We start from the raw sequence: 14692 nt of genomic DNA on the forward strand, positions 1-14692 counted from the left end.
ACCTTTCAAATCTAGCATTGAGAAGGCAGGTAGTGTTATATTCGCCATTGTCGTTATCATCAACATCACCAGATTAATGGCCATTTTACAGGTTTGACCTGGTTAGTCTGTTGCTCCCAAATCTTCTGGCCCGAGCATCCTTTGATGTGAGACCCATATTTTTAATATCCTCCAACAGCATCTCCAAGCATGCCTCCCACAGGTTCCAGGTCCATCTTGGTGTACCTCTTCACCCAATCATCCTCATCCTTTCGCTCCACAAGCTCAAAGCGTTTTGTTATAACACCTATCATTTCCACATCAAGTCTTTCTCTTTATTCATGCACAATGTGATCAAGACCTTAAAATTATTAAATGTAAACTGAGCCTCTACCACATTGCCTTGCTTAAAGTGTCATCATTCTTAACTTTAACATCTTCAGTTATCTGTTCACCTAAATGTATTCGTTTAACAAGGTCCCTTCTTATAAGTCAATACTAGTGGCTCTTAACTAAGAGTTCAAAAGACATTTTTCTCATACATCCTCTCAAACAATAAGTACAAATATTACCGAAAGGACAATTAAGGGAAATTGATCTTTTTGACTCCACACTTACCTTTTGTGTTTCAAGCTAATTCAAAAAACAATTGTCCTACATTATTGCAGCAAAATGCACAAATTTGTTCTTGTTTTATGCCTTTGCTCAACACAGTGTCTTAAATTAGCTTTGATCCTTCCTGTTTTTCATGCCAGAGAGTGTGAAATCCACGTGAGATTATAACTGAATATAAAATAGAATTTCCAATAGAAAGATGACTCTGAAAAAACAAGTAAAGATTTTTTAGAATTCTCCTTACTTCCATTTATTAACAGAATTTTTGGTAATGTTTGTAACTGTCTTCTGCTTATGTAGAAATGACAGGCCTATTTAAAGGTTTTTAGAGTAGATTCACAGCATTTGTAGGTGAAAGGTCTGCTCTGTTTTTGTCCTATCTACATCCTAGGTCTTAGTATCATGATTAAATACCAGATTATATCTCGTACATCGTGGATAAAACATTTTGTTGCCCTATTAGTCATCCTTTGGGGCAGCTGACTAGTCTCCCCATGCAAAATTCAGGCCTGCATGGTCAGAAAATGTCTCCACGTCTTTCACTGTCCCCATAAATACTTCCCTTGACTTATTCTAGGAAAACAAGGCTGCAGTCCTTAAAAAGAACATTATATATTATTTGCTATACAATATGCCACAAGGACAACAGAACTATTACTATTGTTTTCTGCTAAGTATTCTGCTTTCGGTACTCCTCAGATCATGATAGCCTTCAGATGTTTAGGGCCTAAACTTTGGAATCACCTCCCTAAATGAATTAGATCAGCTAACTCAATTCATTCTTTAGAAAAAACAACTTAAAGCTCATCTGTTCAGGAAGGTTTTTAACTTAACCTGACATTCTGCCCCTTCTTTCAGTTTACCCCTCTTCCCAGATGCTCAGAATAATTTGTATGTGTGTTATATCTTAAGTTATTTATTCTGGCTTTTCTTTTAGTATTGAATTTAATATATTCTGGTTTATTTTCTTTTATTCTGTTTAATGCTTTGTATATCCTGTATTTATCTGTTTTAGTGCTCTGTGCAGAAAATATTTGCATCCGATGTGAAATATACCCTTCTGTTCTTTCTGAAACTCTGTGAAGCACCTTAAGCACAGAAAAGGTGCTATATAAATAAAATGTATTATTATTATTGTATGTTAATAATGACCATTCTTGTTGTACAGCCAAACTCTAAAATACACATAAAGCTATACGGGAGTCTGCCTTGCACTGCATGTTTAATTTCTTAAAGAATTCTACAATGGAGGGCTTACTCAAGACTGAGTAGTACTAAATCTGTAGCTGTCTGCATTACAGTGGATAAAACAATAGATTTTTAACTCTGTTGACAGTGTTGTACAAGGCATAAGAAATGAAAAGTCATGTAGGAAATCTTCATCAAACAGGAGGAACCACACTGGTAGTAACAGGACACCTCCTGTAGTAAGAAGTACACCTGCTGTACCTGCACTGTCTCAAGGATATCTGCCATAAAAATGAAAATTTAGGAGACACCCATAAGACAGAGAGAGCAAGGCTTAGAGAGACAAGCTACACAGATCTAATACTGGGACAAAAACTTATAGGCTGCTAGGATGTACTGTGCAATTTTGTTTCATAGAAGAATAAATCAACATCTCAGTTATGTATTTTGTGCTCTTCCTTGTCTAATTCTCCATTTTTCATTTCATTGCTATGCAGAATGCAATACTTTTATATGCGTTTATTGTTATTCCAGGTGTAAAGAGATATGAGATTTATGATTTTTTTTTATACTTATTTCATTTTCTTTTACACATTTGTGATAAAGGTGAGGCACAGATTTTAGCATTTGTATCTCTGTCCAATCACAGTCTATATTGAAAATAAATAAATTCCCTATGTCTGGTAAAGTTAACTGGTAGCTCTAAATGGACTCATTTCAAAGGTGTGTGAATTAAGTAAGTGAGCTCTGCATTGGACTGGTTCTTGTGCTCATGGGATATGTTTTGCTTCTTCATTACTGTGAGCTGGATTAAGTGGGTGCCGAAAATTAATGGATGGATATTTTATCCAAATGTCTTTGTTCTGAAACCCAGAAAAATGTAGTGATAAAAATATAATGAAAGAAACATAGCACAGATTACAGTTATGTTCATTGTAATTTTTTTGTAAAAACGTACTGTATGTGGCTTTTTATCCTTTTCTCAATACTAAGTTTTAAAAAAATTTGAATTTATGTTTTATTTTTGTCTTTAATTGTCTTGTTGTGTAATCTCTATCCTCTAGAGGCCAGTAGAGTGCATGAAATAAGGGTGTTTAGCATGCAGTCAGTATCCTTATTACATCTTCTGGCTGATCATATTTCTTAAGGAACAATTTTAGCAATACATGCAGTTTTCTGAAAGGCAAAATTTTCTGTTCTAAAAATGTATCACCTCTTATAGATAAAAAAAACTAAGTGATTAAAAGAGGGTTCAATGTGCTGTTAATGGTTTTCCTTATTTCTTGCACATTTTTTGTCATTTTTCACATTTAAATTTCATAAGAATGCCTTGCATCAAATTAAAACTGATTACACCCCAGCTTCTTACTAACCAGATAGAGCTGTGTTATTATTTCTTTAATTTGTTTATAATCTGTTGGGATTAATTTACAAGGAGATACTTAAGGAGCGACTTGAACTACAGGGTGCTTATCCAGTTGGGTCTCTACATAGTCATTTCACCTTAAAATTATTGAATGTCCTTTATTAAAGCCTTAGCAAAGTAATAAACCACAGTTAATAACGGGATTTCAACAAGTTTAAGTAAAACATGACAATTTCTTTAAGTGAACAGACTTTAAACACTGTTCCTTTGTTATTTCTTATAATTCTGTAGAGGTTGAATGCACCCTGGTTAGCAGGGCAGGGCTCCTCTTTGCTTGAACTGGTACACACCTTAGACCTGTACTGTGCAGACTTTCTTCCTTCATTTGTCACTGGTAGTGAACCAGTCTTCCTAATTCCTGTTTTTTGGTCATGACCAAAAACGAAATACCTCCAGTTCCTGTAGTTGATGTGACTGGATTAGACAGACTAAATGGACTTCCAGTTCCTTTTCAGGTATATCTCCTTTTAGAATCTTGAACTTCTCCCATGAAAAATAATAATAATAATAATACATTTTATTTATATAGCGCCTTTCCCATGCTCAAGGCACTTACAGAATAAATAAAGAACGGCAGAATATACAGTATATAGCATTGTACAAACCAGATAAATAAACAAAGAAGATTAAGACAGTAAATTCTGAAAAAAAAAAACAGACAACATAATTGATGGTCTCGCACACACACACAGGTTACATGAGCATCTTGACAGAGAAGTAAACTGAGAGAAAGGTAATAAAGTCAAGTAGAGCTAAAAGCCTTCCTGAACAGATGAGTTTTGAGTTGTTTTTTAAAAGAATTCATGGAGTCAGCTGACCTGATTAATTTTGGTAGGTCATTCCAGAGTCTGGGCGCTATACAGCTGAAAGCCCTGTCACCCATGGAGTGTAGATTAGTGACGGGCACAACAAGATTACCAGAATCAGAGGACCTTAGTGGGCGGGCAGGCACATAGTGATGGAGAAGGTCACTGATGTAGTTTGGCGTGAGGTTATTTAAAGCTTTGTAGGTTATTAGTAGGATTTTATATTCGATTCTGTAGGACACAGGGAGCCAGTGAAGGCGGAGCAGGATGGGTGTGATGTGCTCGCTGCTGCTGGCTCGAGTAAGGACTCTTGCAGCTGAGTTTTGAATAAGCTGGAGCTGTGATATAAGATTAGAAGGGGCACCTGCCAGTAGGGAATTACAATAATCGATGCGGGATGTGATAAAAGCATGGACAAGTTTCTCAGCATTAGAGAAGGAGAGGAAGGAGCGAACACGGGATATGTTACGGAGGTGAAAGTAAAAAAAGTTTCTTAAAGTGATTTATGTGGGCGGAATAAGTGAGGGAGGAGTCAAAAAATGACACCAAGATTTTTTACAGTAGAGGCAGGTCTGATGAGATCACTGCCAAGATGGACTGGGAAGGAGCTCATTTTATTAAGTTGCATTTTAGTCCCAATTTGCAGGAGTTCAGTTTTATTGCAATTTAATTTTAAAGAGTTCTGCTCCATCCAGGTTTCAATTTCACTAAGGCAGGTTGTGAGCTGAGAAAGCTCTGATGAAGTTCCACTTTTAACATTGAAGTAGAGCTGAGTATCATCTGCATAAAAATGATAACCCAATCCATAACTACGGATAATATGGCCAAGGGGAAGCATATAAATACAGAAAAGCAGAGGACCGAGGACAGAGCCCTGAGGGACTCCTTGTGTGACTGGCGCTGAGCTGGATCTACTGTTGCCAAGACTAACAAACTCTTGCCTATCAGTCAGATAGGACTTGAACCACTGGAGGGCCGTGCCAGAGATACCCAGCATGTTCTCCATTCTGAACAGTAGGATGTCATGTCTGACAGTGTCAAATGCTGCACTGAGGTCTAACAGAATTAATATGCTGGTTTGTCCAGAGTCTGCTGCCATAAGCAAATCATTGGTTACCCGTAGCAGAGCAGTTTCACAGCTGTGCCGCGCCCTGAAACCAGACTGAAAGGGTTCCATCAAATTATTAGAGGTTAGGTAATTGGTGAGTTGGGAAGCTACAACACGCTCAAGAACTTTTGACAGGAAAGGTAAGTGGGAAATAGGCCGGAAATTGTTAAGATTGTCAGCATCAAGGCCAGACTTTTTTAACGTTGGGGGTACAGAAGCAATTTTACAAGTGAGCGGCACAGAGCCAGTGTCAAGGGATGAGTTTATTATTGTTGTAACAGTCAGGATTATGGCATGAAGGCAGGATTTAAGTAGTGTGGTGGGGATGGGGTCCAGTACACAAGTAGTCGGCCTCATCTTATAAAGCAGGTCATTAACAAACGCAGATGTGACTGGTGAGAACTTAGAGAAGGAGCTGGATGGAGTGGGAAAACAGGGAGAGATATAAACAGATGATGTATTTATGTTGGTTGAATTATTTAGATCTTTAATTTTGTTACGGAAAAAGTGGAGGAATTCCTCACAGACTTCAGTAGAGGTAGTTGGACCAGATGCGGGTTCGAGTAGTTTATTAACTACAGAGAACAAAACCCTTGGGTTATCATGGCTACTTTCTATTATTCTGCCATAATGGGTGTTCTTGGCAGAAGTTAGTGCTTCTCTGTAAGCTCTTTGGTGGTCAGAGAAAGCCTGGATGTGCACGGTGAGGCCAGTCTTACGTGACATTCTCTCAAGGCGTCGGCCAGCTGCTTTCATAGATCGCAATTCTGAGTTATACCAAGGAGCTGAACGTTTAAAGGAAACCTCCTTATGTTTTAAAGGAGCTGTTTTATCTAATGCTGAGTGAAGGGCTGTGTTATAGTGGTGAACAAAACTATCTAGTGTTGATGGAATAGGTGCAGACAGTAAAAGATCAGAAATGGATCCAGAAAGGATAGAGGGACAGATATTTTTAAGGTTTCTGTAAGAAATTTGTCGCTTACAGGTAAGAGGTGGGAGAGGTAATGAGACAGTGAAAAATACTGCTTTATGGTCAGAGAGTCCCAAATCAGTGCTGTAAATGTTGGCAACAGATAGTCCAGAAGTGCAGATCAGGTCCATTATATGACCGCCACAATGAGAGATGAGCTTGCTCTGAAGTAGTTGGATTTCTCTTATCTTTTCCTTGATGGGTTTTTGATATGCCTCATGGGAAGGCAGGGCAAACGGTGACAGTTCATTTTACTGTAAACAATAAACCACTGTCATTTTTTCTTACTAATAGAGTTAAGTGATATAACTGTCTTCTTAACCAGAACATTTAGTATTTAACTGTAGGCCACAACTTTATTTGACTGTGTAGCGTTTTTCTCTGGCTTTTGGTTCAGATAGATATTAAGTTTCTCAAGTGAACCACTGATAACATTTTGTAAAAATGTAACCTTAATTCTATCACATATATTCAGCAATGACTGTTACTAATTTGTGAAAAATGTCACAACAATCTCTTGCCATTAATGTTCTCCATGATTCCAGTTTTTACTTCTGTCATGTCTTCCATAGTTAATCAAGAAGCCGCCTTGCTGCGGATGGAGGTGTCCAGATGTGTCAACAATTTCAGCCAAATATGCTAGCTTGGCTTTTCAATTTGCATTTCAAACAACTGTGACTAAATGTGGCTTTCTGTGTTCAAAAAAACTTAACAAGTTAATGCTGTAACTCAAATTCCCTTTATAGAACGTTTCCCTTTGGTGTCCAACATATGTCAGAATTCAACAAAGCTGTTTATGATTAGATTAAATAATCACATAATGCAGTAAGAAACCTTGAATTTAAAACAATCAACATAACATGGAATTTTTCACCAAGTAAATATATTGGTATAAAATTTTCAGAAATGTATTTTTTTAATGAACTACTTGTAGATATTTTAAACAAAATATAGATTTTTATACAGCATTTATGTAATAATACTTTGAAGATAAATAGTAAATAGAAATGAAACACCTAGTAGCACTACTGGTTGTGCAATGAACTCACACTCACAAGATTTCTTTAAAAACACAACTGTTTTCCATAAATTATCCAAACTTGCAATTTCCATATGTATTCAGAATCACACTAAACCCACACTTCAAAAATTAAACATGTAATTTAAGATTTTTTCAGTTTCTGTTAAAAAAAAAACCTTTACTGGCAAAGCATCATGTAAATATCTGACCTCCACAACACCACAGAAGAATCTGCTGCACCATCATGACTTTTTTTTATGTCTGCAGTAATGTTTGAAATTAGTTGTGATATGTTTGAGAAATGTCCAGACTGTTTTCCTTTTGCAGCAAAGCAAGTAGATTTCATTAGTGTGAAATTCAGTAATATGTCAAGTTTATTTTAACTGAAAGTTCATATCTTTTTGCATCATCTTTCCTTCTTTTTGTGTTTGGAAAACCTTTTACCACTGCAGATTCTTTGGCACACTTGCTTGCAGCCAACATGCTGTGACAGCCTGCTGTATGTCATTTGCAGTTACTGTATACTGTTCAATTTTCATATTTTAAAACTGTGTGATCTGGCCACAAAGGCTATTTTACTCGCTACAGTAGGTTTGCTGTAGCAGTACTTGCAGATTATCGCGTCTTCTTCCAGATTGTATAAAAGCCATCTGAAGTTTGATAGCCAGCTAGTCTGGAACTTTCGCTTTTGCACCACGCTCCTATGTTTTTACTCGGAATGAGCTATAAGCCTCTCAGTCACAATTGATGAGCTGTGAGATTCACTTCCTTTGCACACGAGACTGAGGGAAAAAAGGTTTCTGCTTGGTCAGGGACGTAAGTTTCTTCACAACCCTTTTTTTATAAACATGCACATGCTAATGTTACACCTGTTTGCCAGCATGTATTTCAGCACTATAATTTAGAGGACTGACCGTGTGAAAAGAAAATAAGTATGACAAGAGAAAATCTAAACGTTTGCTAGATAGTGGCTAATGACACATATTTTTTATTCACCTATCACAACACTTTGTCACATATTCTAGTGTTTTAATGGCTTGACTATGACTTAAATTATTTTTCAATCTAATCAACAATAACGAGCACAAAAAGGCTCACAAAATACTTTTTTGAAGAAAAAGAAAACACCCTTTCTTTGCCAATCACACAAAGGCTTTAGAATCTCCATGTGTGCTGAAAAATTACTGTCATAATTTAAATAGCTAAGGTAAGCAGACTTTTTTAAATCTGTTAGTTAAGGATGTGAAACTGTTTGCCTTTGTGAATGCAGTCCCTTCTTTATCTTGTCAGAGCCTACCTTTAAAGCTAATTTACTGAAAGTGAAAGGCTGTCCTCTGATAATCCTTAAGGAGACCCAACATTATTAGATCAACTTTCTAAATATTGAAACTTAATACTTACTAATTAGTTCTCTTTGAAGAACATGGAAAACTAAGTATTACATGCAAAGTATAATGTCCATCCATCCATCCATTTTCCAACCCGCTGAATCCGAACACAGGGTCACGGGGGGTCTGCCGGAGCCAATCCCAGCCAACACAGGGCACAAGGCAGGAAACAATCCTGGGCAGGGTGCCAACCCACCGCAGGACACACACAAAACACACCCACACACCAAGCACACACTAGAGCCAATTTAGAATTGCCAATCCACCTAACCTGCATGTCTTTGGACTGTGGGAGGAAACCGGAGCGCCCGGAGGAAACCCACGCAGACACGGGGAGAACATGCAAACTCCACGCAGGGAGGACCTGGGAAGCGAACCCAGGTCCCCAGGTCTCCCAACTGAGGTAGCAGCGCTACCCACTGCGCCACCGTGCTGCCAAAGTATAATGTATAGTAGATAATAATAATAATAATAATAATGTTATTAAACATAGGATTAAACTGATTATTACAACTATAAATAATACTGCTGTAGGTGGCATTTTAGAAACACTTAGCTGGAAGGGATATATGTTTTGTTTTCAGATTTTTTTTGCTCTTGTCACTGTTCCATAAGGTCCCCTCTGTGGAATGGCTTGGAGAGTGTTGACCCATGAAAATAATCTTTAATTATGTATACTGACCTATTGCAACATTTGAATACTAGAAAAATTGTGACAAGAACAGGCCATTCAGTCTACCAAGGTCTTCCATCCTATTCACCTAGATTGTCCAACATAACATCAATTAAAAATCTGAAGTTCTCTAAAGTCCCGCCATCCACCATGCAACTTGGTAATTTATTCCTCATGGTAGTTTGCTTAAGTTGAAAAACTTTCTAACATTCGTGCAAAATCTGCCTTTAACAAGTTTCCAACTATGTAACCAAATCCTTGTTGAAGAGTTTATTTTAAAATAACAGCTGATGTTACTGCTGTACTAATTCTTTTCATAATTTTAAACACTGATTTTGTCACTTCTTCATTTCCATTTGCTTAAACTCAAAAGTTTCAGCTCCTCCAGTCTCTCCTCATATCTCCTACATCTTCATCCCAGAATCAGATAGGTTGGTCTTCTTTGGACTTTCGTCTAGCGCTGCTATGTCTTTTTTGTAATACATATAATAATAATAATAATTCTTTGCATTTCTATAGCGCTTTTCTCACTACTCAAAGTGCTCAGCAATTGCAGGTTAAGGGCTTTGCTCAAGGGCCCAACAGAGCAGAGTCCCTTTTGGCATTTACGATAATACAGAGACAAAAACTGTGCATAGTACTCGAGATGAGGCATCACTAGTGCATTATATAATTTAACCTCCTTTAATAGCCTCCTTTGACTTGTACCCCACAAATCATGATATAAAACCTAACATCCTATTAGTTTTTTGTGCACTGTCTGGATGTAAATAGTGATGAGTCCACTATAACTCCTAGGTCTTGCTCTTAAGGGGTACTTTCAAGTTTCTTAGCTCCCATTGTGTATTCAAATCTAATATTTTTACTTCCTATATGTAATACTTTACCTTGAGCATGGGAAAGGTGCTATAGAAATAAAATGTATGATGATTTATTATTATTACTGCTTACATTAGGTTTAATCTTCCCCATGGCTCCATGATCAAATATATCAATTAGGCAGGCTATGACTTTTTGACCTTCTTAGAAGATATATCACAGCTATAAAAAATTGGAAACTTGAATGTAACCTGAAATAAAATTAATATCAAAATTAATTGATTTGCCAATTTAGTAGGAAGTCAAAGTGAAGGCTGCAGTACAGATATAACATTGAGGTAGTGTAGAAAAGAATACAGGATAGAGTCAGCAAGGCAAGGTGATGCAGCAGATATGAATTATGGCAGAATAAAAGAAAGTGGCCATGATAACGCAAGGTTTTGTTTTCTGTAGTTAATACACTACTTCAACTTGCATCTGGCCCAATTACCTCCTCTATAGAAGTCTGTGAAAAATTCCTCCACTTTTTCCTTAATAAAAGTAAAGATCTAAGTAATTAAACTAACATAAATCCATCATCTATTTATATCTTTCCCTGTTTTCCCACTCCATCCAGCTGTTTTTCTAAATTTTCACGAGTCACATCTGCATTTGTTAATGACCTGATTTGTAAGATGAGCCCCACTACCTGTGTACTGGACCCCCCCACCACACTTCTTAAATCCTGCCTTGATGCCGTAATCCCGACTGTAACAACAATAATGAATACATCCCTTGGCACTGGGTTTGTGCCAGCCACTTTTAAAATCACTTCTGTAATGTCTGGTCTTGATGCTAAAAATCTTAAGAATTTTCAAGCCTACTTCTCCTTACCTTTTCTTTCAAAAGTTCTTGAGCGTGTTGTAGCCTCCCAACTCGCCAATTACTTAACCTCTAATAATTTGATAAAACCCTTTCAGTCTGGTTTCAGGGCACAGCACAGCTGTGAAACTGCTCTGCCTTGGGTAACTAATGATTTGCTTATGGCAGCAGACTCTACACAAACCAGCATATTAATTTTATTAGCTCTTAGTGCAGCATTTGACACTGTCAGACATGACATTCTACTGTTCAGAATGGAGAACATGCTTGGTATCTCTGGCACTGCCCTCCAGTGGTTCAAGTCCTATCTGACTGATAGGCAAGAGTTAGTTAATCTTGGCAACAGCAAATCCAGCGCAGCGCCGGTCACACAAGTTCTTCAGGGCTCTGTCCTCAGCCCTCTTCTGTGTCTATATGCTTCCCTTTGGCCATATCATTCATAGCTATGGACTGGGTTATCATTTTTATGCAGATGATACTCAACTCTATCTCAATGTTAAAAGTGCAACTTTATCAGAATGTTCTCAGCTCACAACTTGCCTCAGTGAAATTAAAACCTGGATCAAGCAGAACTCTAAAATAAGCTAATTTTCAGTCACTCTTGACAATGATCTCATCAGACCTTCTTCTAATGCAAGGGATCTTGAAGTAATTTTTGATTCCTCCCTTTCTTATTCCAACCACTTAATTCACATTAAGAAACTTTCCCACTTTCACCTCTGTAACATATCCCTTGTTCGCTCATTCATCTCCTTTTCTAATGCTAAGAAACTTGTCCATGCTTTTATTACATCCCGCATCGATTATTATAACTCTCTACTGGTAGATGCTGCTTATAATCTTATATCATAGATCCAGTTGATTGAAAATTCTTCTGCAAGAGTCCTAATACGAACCAGTAACAGTGAGCACATCACACCCATCCTGCTTTGCTCCACTGGCTCCCTGTGACTTACAGAATTGAATATAAAATTCTGTTAATAACCTACAAAGCTTTAAATGGCCTTGCACCGGAGTACATCAGTGACCTTCTAAATCAGGGGTGTCGAACTCCAGTCCTGGAGGGCCGCAGTGGGTGTAGGTTTTCATTCTAACCATCTCCTTAATTAGTGATCAGTTTCTGCTGGTAATTAACTTCTTTTGCCTTTGTTTTAATTGACGTGACTCTGACCCCTCGTTTCTTTGTCCTTAATTAGCAGCCAAACAATAATGAGACACAAAACAAGCAGCCACATGACCAGCTAACCTGTGCCCATCACACAATAGCTGAAAATAAAGAAGGGTGAAGGTCTTAGTAAAACAGACGATCAACAGTTTTGGAAATGTCTGCTGTGGCAGAATGAGAGCAGCAACAAGTCATGGAATTAAATGACAGATTCAATTAACAACAAGAATCAGCATCTCATTAAGAAACTGGTTGGAGTGAAATTGGTTGGAGTTTGAATCCCCAGTTTAATTGATAATCTGTTTCCTCATTTCACGTCTAATTTCTGTTTGGCTGTCATTTAATGAAGAAAAGAATCAATTCAGGGCACTGAATCCTTAAAACAGGGCTAAAGAAAAGAAGTTAATTAGCAGTGAAAACTGGTCACTTATTATGAAAAAGGTTAGAATGAAAACCTGCAGCCACTGCGGCCCTCCAGACCTGGAGTTTGACACCTGTGTTCTAAATCGCAATGCTCCTGTTCGCCCACTAAGGTCCTCTGATTTTGGCAATCTTTGTTGTGCCCCATATTAACCTGCACTCTATGGATAACAGGGCCTTTAGGTGTATAGTGCCCAGACTTTGTAATGACCTCCCTAAATTAATTAGATCAGCTTACTCCATTCATTCTTTTAAAAACAACTTAAAACTCATCTGATCAGTAAGGCTTTTAACTTAACCTGACGTTCTGCCTCCTCTTTCTGTCGTCCTGTCTGCCCAGATCCTCTCTATAATTTGCCTGTGTGTCACGAATAATGCTATTTGCTAGGTTTTCTTTTAGTATTGAATCTAGTATTTTTCTCTGGTTTATTGTCTTTTATTCTACAGTTTTTAATGCCTTTGTATATCCTGTATCTATCTGTTTTAATGTTCTATTCAGGAAACATTTGTATCCAATGTTACATATACCTGCTTTTTCTTTATAAGACTCTGTGAAGCGCCTTAAGCATGGGAAAGGTGCTATATAAATAAAAGGTATTATTATTATTATTATTATTATTATTATTAAGAAAGATTTTTAAGAACTGGCCAGTTTGGCACTCTCAATTTTGTCTTTATCATTCAGAAACACTGCTGTTGGGTGGTACTTCTTATGCAACCCACTAATAAGAGCAAACTTCAGAAACAGGATGTTGAACTCTTTGGAAAATATAATGTGTGTTCAAGCACACATATAATAAGACAAACACGCTCCCTCAAATTCAAGCCAATACAAAGGACATCTTCAATAACCACAGCTGACATCTACTTAGCCCATGCCGAGTTAGACGAGGAAGAAAGCAATGCCATATGAAAGACAGAACACCTAAAATAATTCAGATTGTTATTAATACATATAAAAGCTGACCAAAATGGAAAGAAGAAACAAAAGAAAGTAAAAAAGTGCCAACAACTGGCTGTACCTTGTATCATTTAAAAAAGCGAGTTCAGGAAAGAAGAAAACAACATTCTTCTATGTGCTTGCGACAATATACTGTATGTATGTTATAAATTATGTATAATAAAGTGCATATGGATTTTTGATATTTACTTATCTCTTTTAATAGATAGATAGATAGATAGATAGATAGATAGATAGATAGATAGATAGATAGATAGATAGATACTTTATTAATCCCAAACTTGCTATCCTTAGAAAGACCAGTTGTTGATGCCATAACCAGTTGGAATTCATATGTGACTTTGGAAGGCTTGCCGTTTTTATAGGCTCCTGTGCAGGTGTCTCTAAAGCTCAGTTGCATGATGAAATGCCAACTTATACTGATGGTGACTTATAACCAGGCTGATGGAACTCCTCCATGTCATTACAGTAACAATAATAATAATTCATTACATTTATATAGCACTTTTCTCAGTACTCAAAGCGCTATCCACACAGGGAGGAACCAGGAAGCGAACCCACAATCTTCCACAGTCTCCTTACTGCAAAGCATCTTAACATGTGACATTCCACAATGCAATTTGAGTATCACACAGTAAAGTTGTCAGTGCTACATGAACTTTGAGTATGTTAAAATTTGTGAGACTTGTTCATATACCCCTCATTGATTTTCTGTGTACATCTTTGTTGTCTTCCATTTTTTCATTTTCCATATATAGGAATATGTCATTTATTGGGCTGGTTTGTATTGTCATTAGGTGGGTTTCAAGATATTTTTAGGAAAGGGATTTTTGCAGGACCTGGCAAACCTGCTGACCAGACTGCAGCAAAATCAAACTGACAAAATATACAAACTGAAATAAGTTAGGGCACACAGCAATGAGTGTGTTTATCTCTTTTAGCACAGCACCTGCATTATGGCAATCTTTCTGTGCATACATCACATTGAACAGGCAGATGTACAATCAGACAAAGGAGCACCTACAATCACAGCAACAGCAAATGGTATAGAAAATTAAGTAATCTGTTTTAATGTAAAATTGAACTCATTCACTTATCAGTTATTCGCCTTGCACATTTTTGGGGATATAACATTCCCATATAGTATGGTATTATTAAAAAGTGCAAATATGTCGTGTATGCCATTGACCAACAGATAGGCAACATGTGTGCAACATTACAGAAGACACAAAATGTACAACTAATACTGTATTTATGTATCCTCATGGTCCCGCTAAGACCTACATTTGGCT

At 37.2% G+C, this 14692-nt stretch overlaps 1 protein-coding gene across 10 annotated transcripts in view; it reads left to right on the forward strand.

Moving 5' to 3' along the window:
• Positions 1-14692, forward strand: part of adam22 (ADAM metallopeptidase domain 22) — a 442867-nt gene that overhangs the window by 315485 nt on the left and 112690 nt on the right. The gene's annotated exons all lie outside the window — the stretch shown is intronic.

Source organism: Erpetoichthys calabaricus, chromosome 13 (assembly GCF_900747795.2).
Source record: "Erpetoichthys calabaricus chromosome 13, fErpCal1.3, whole genome shotgun sequence".
Lineage (NCBI taxonomy): Eukaryota > Metazoa > Chordata > Cladistia > Polypteriformes > Polypteridae > Erpetoichthys > Erpetoichthys calabaricus.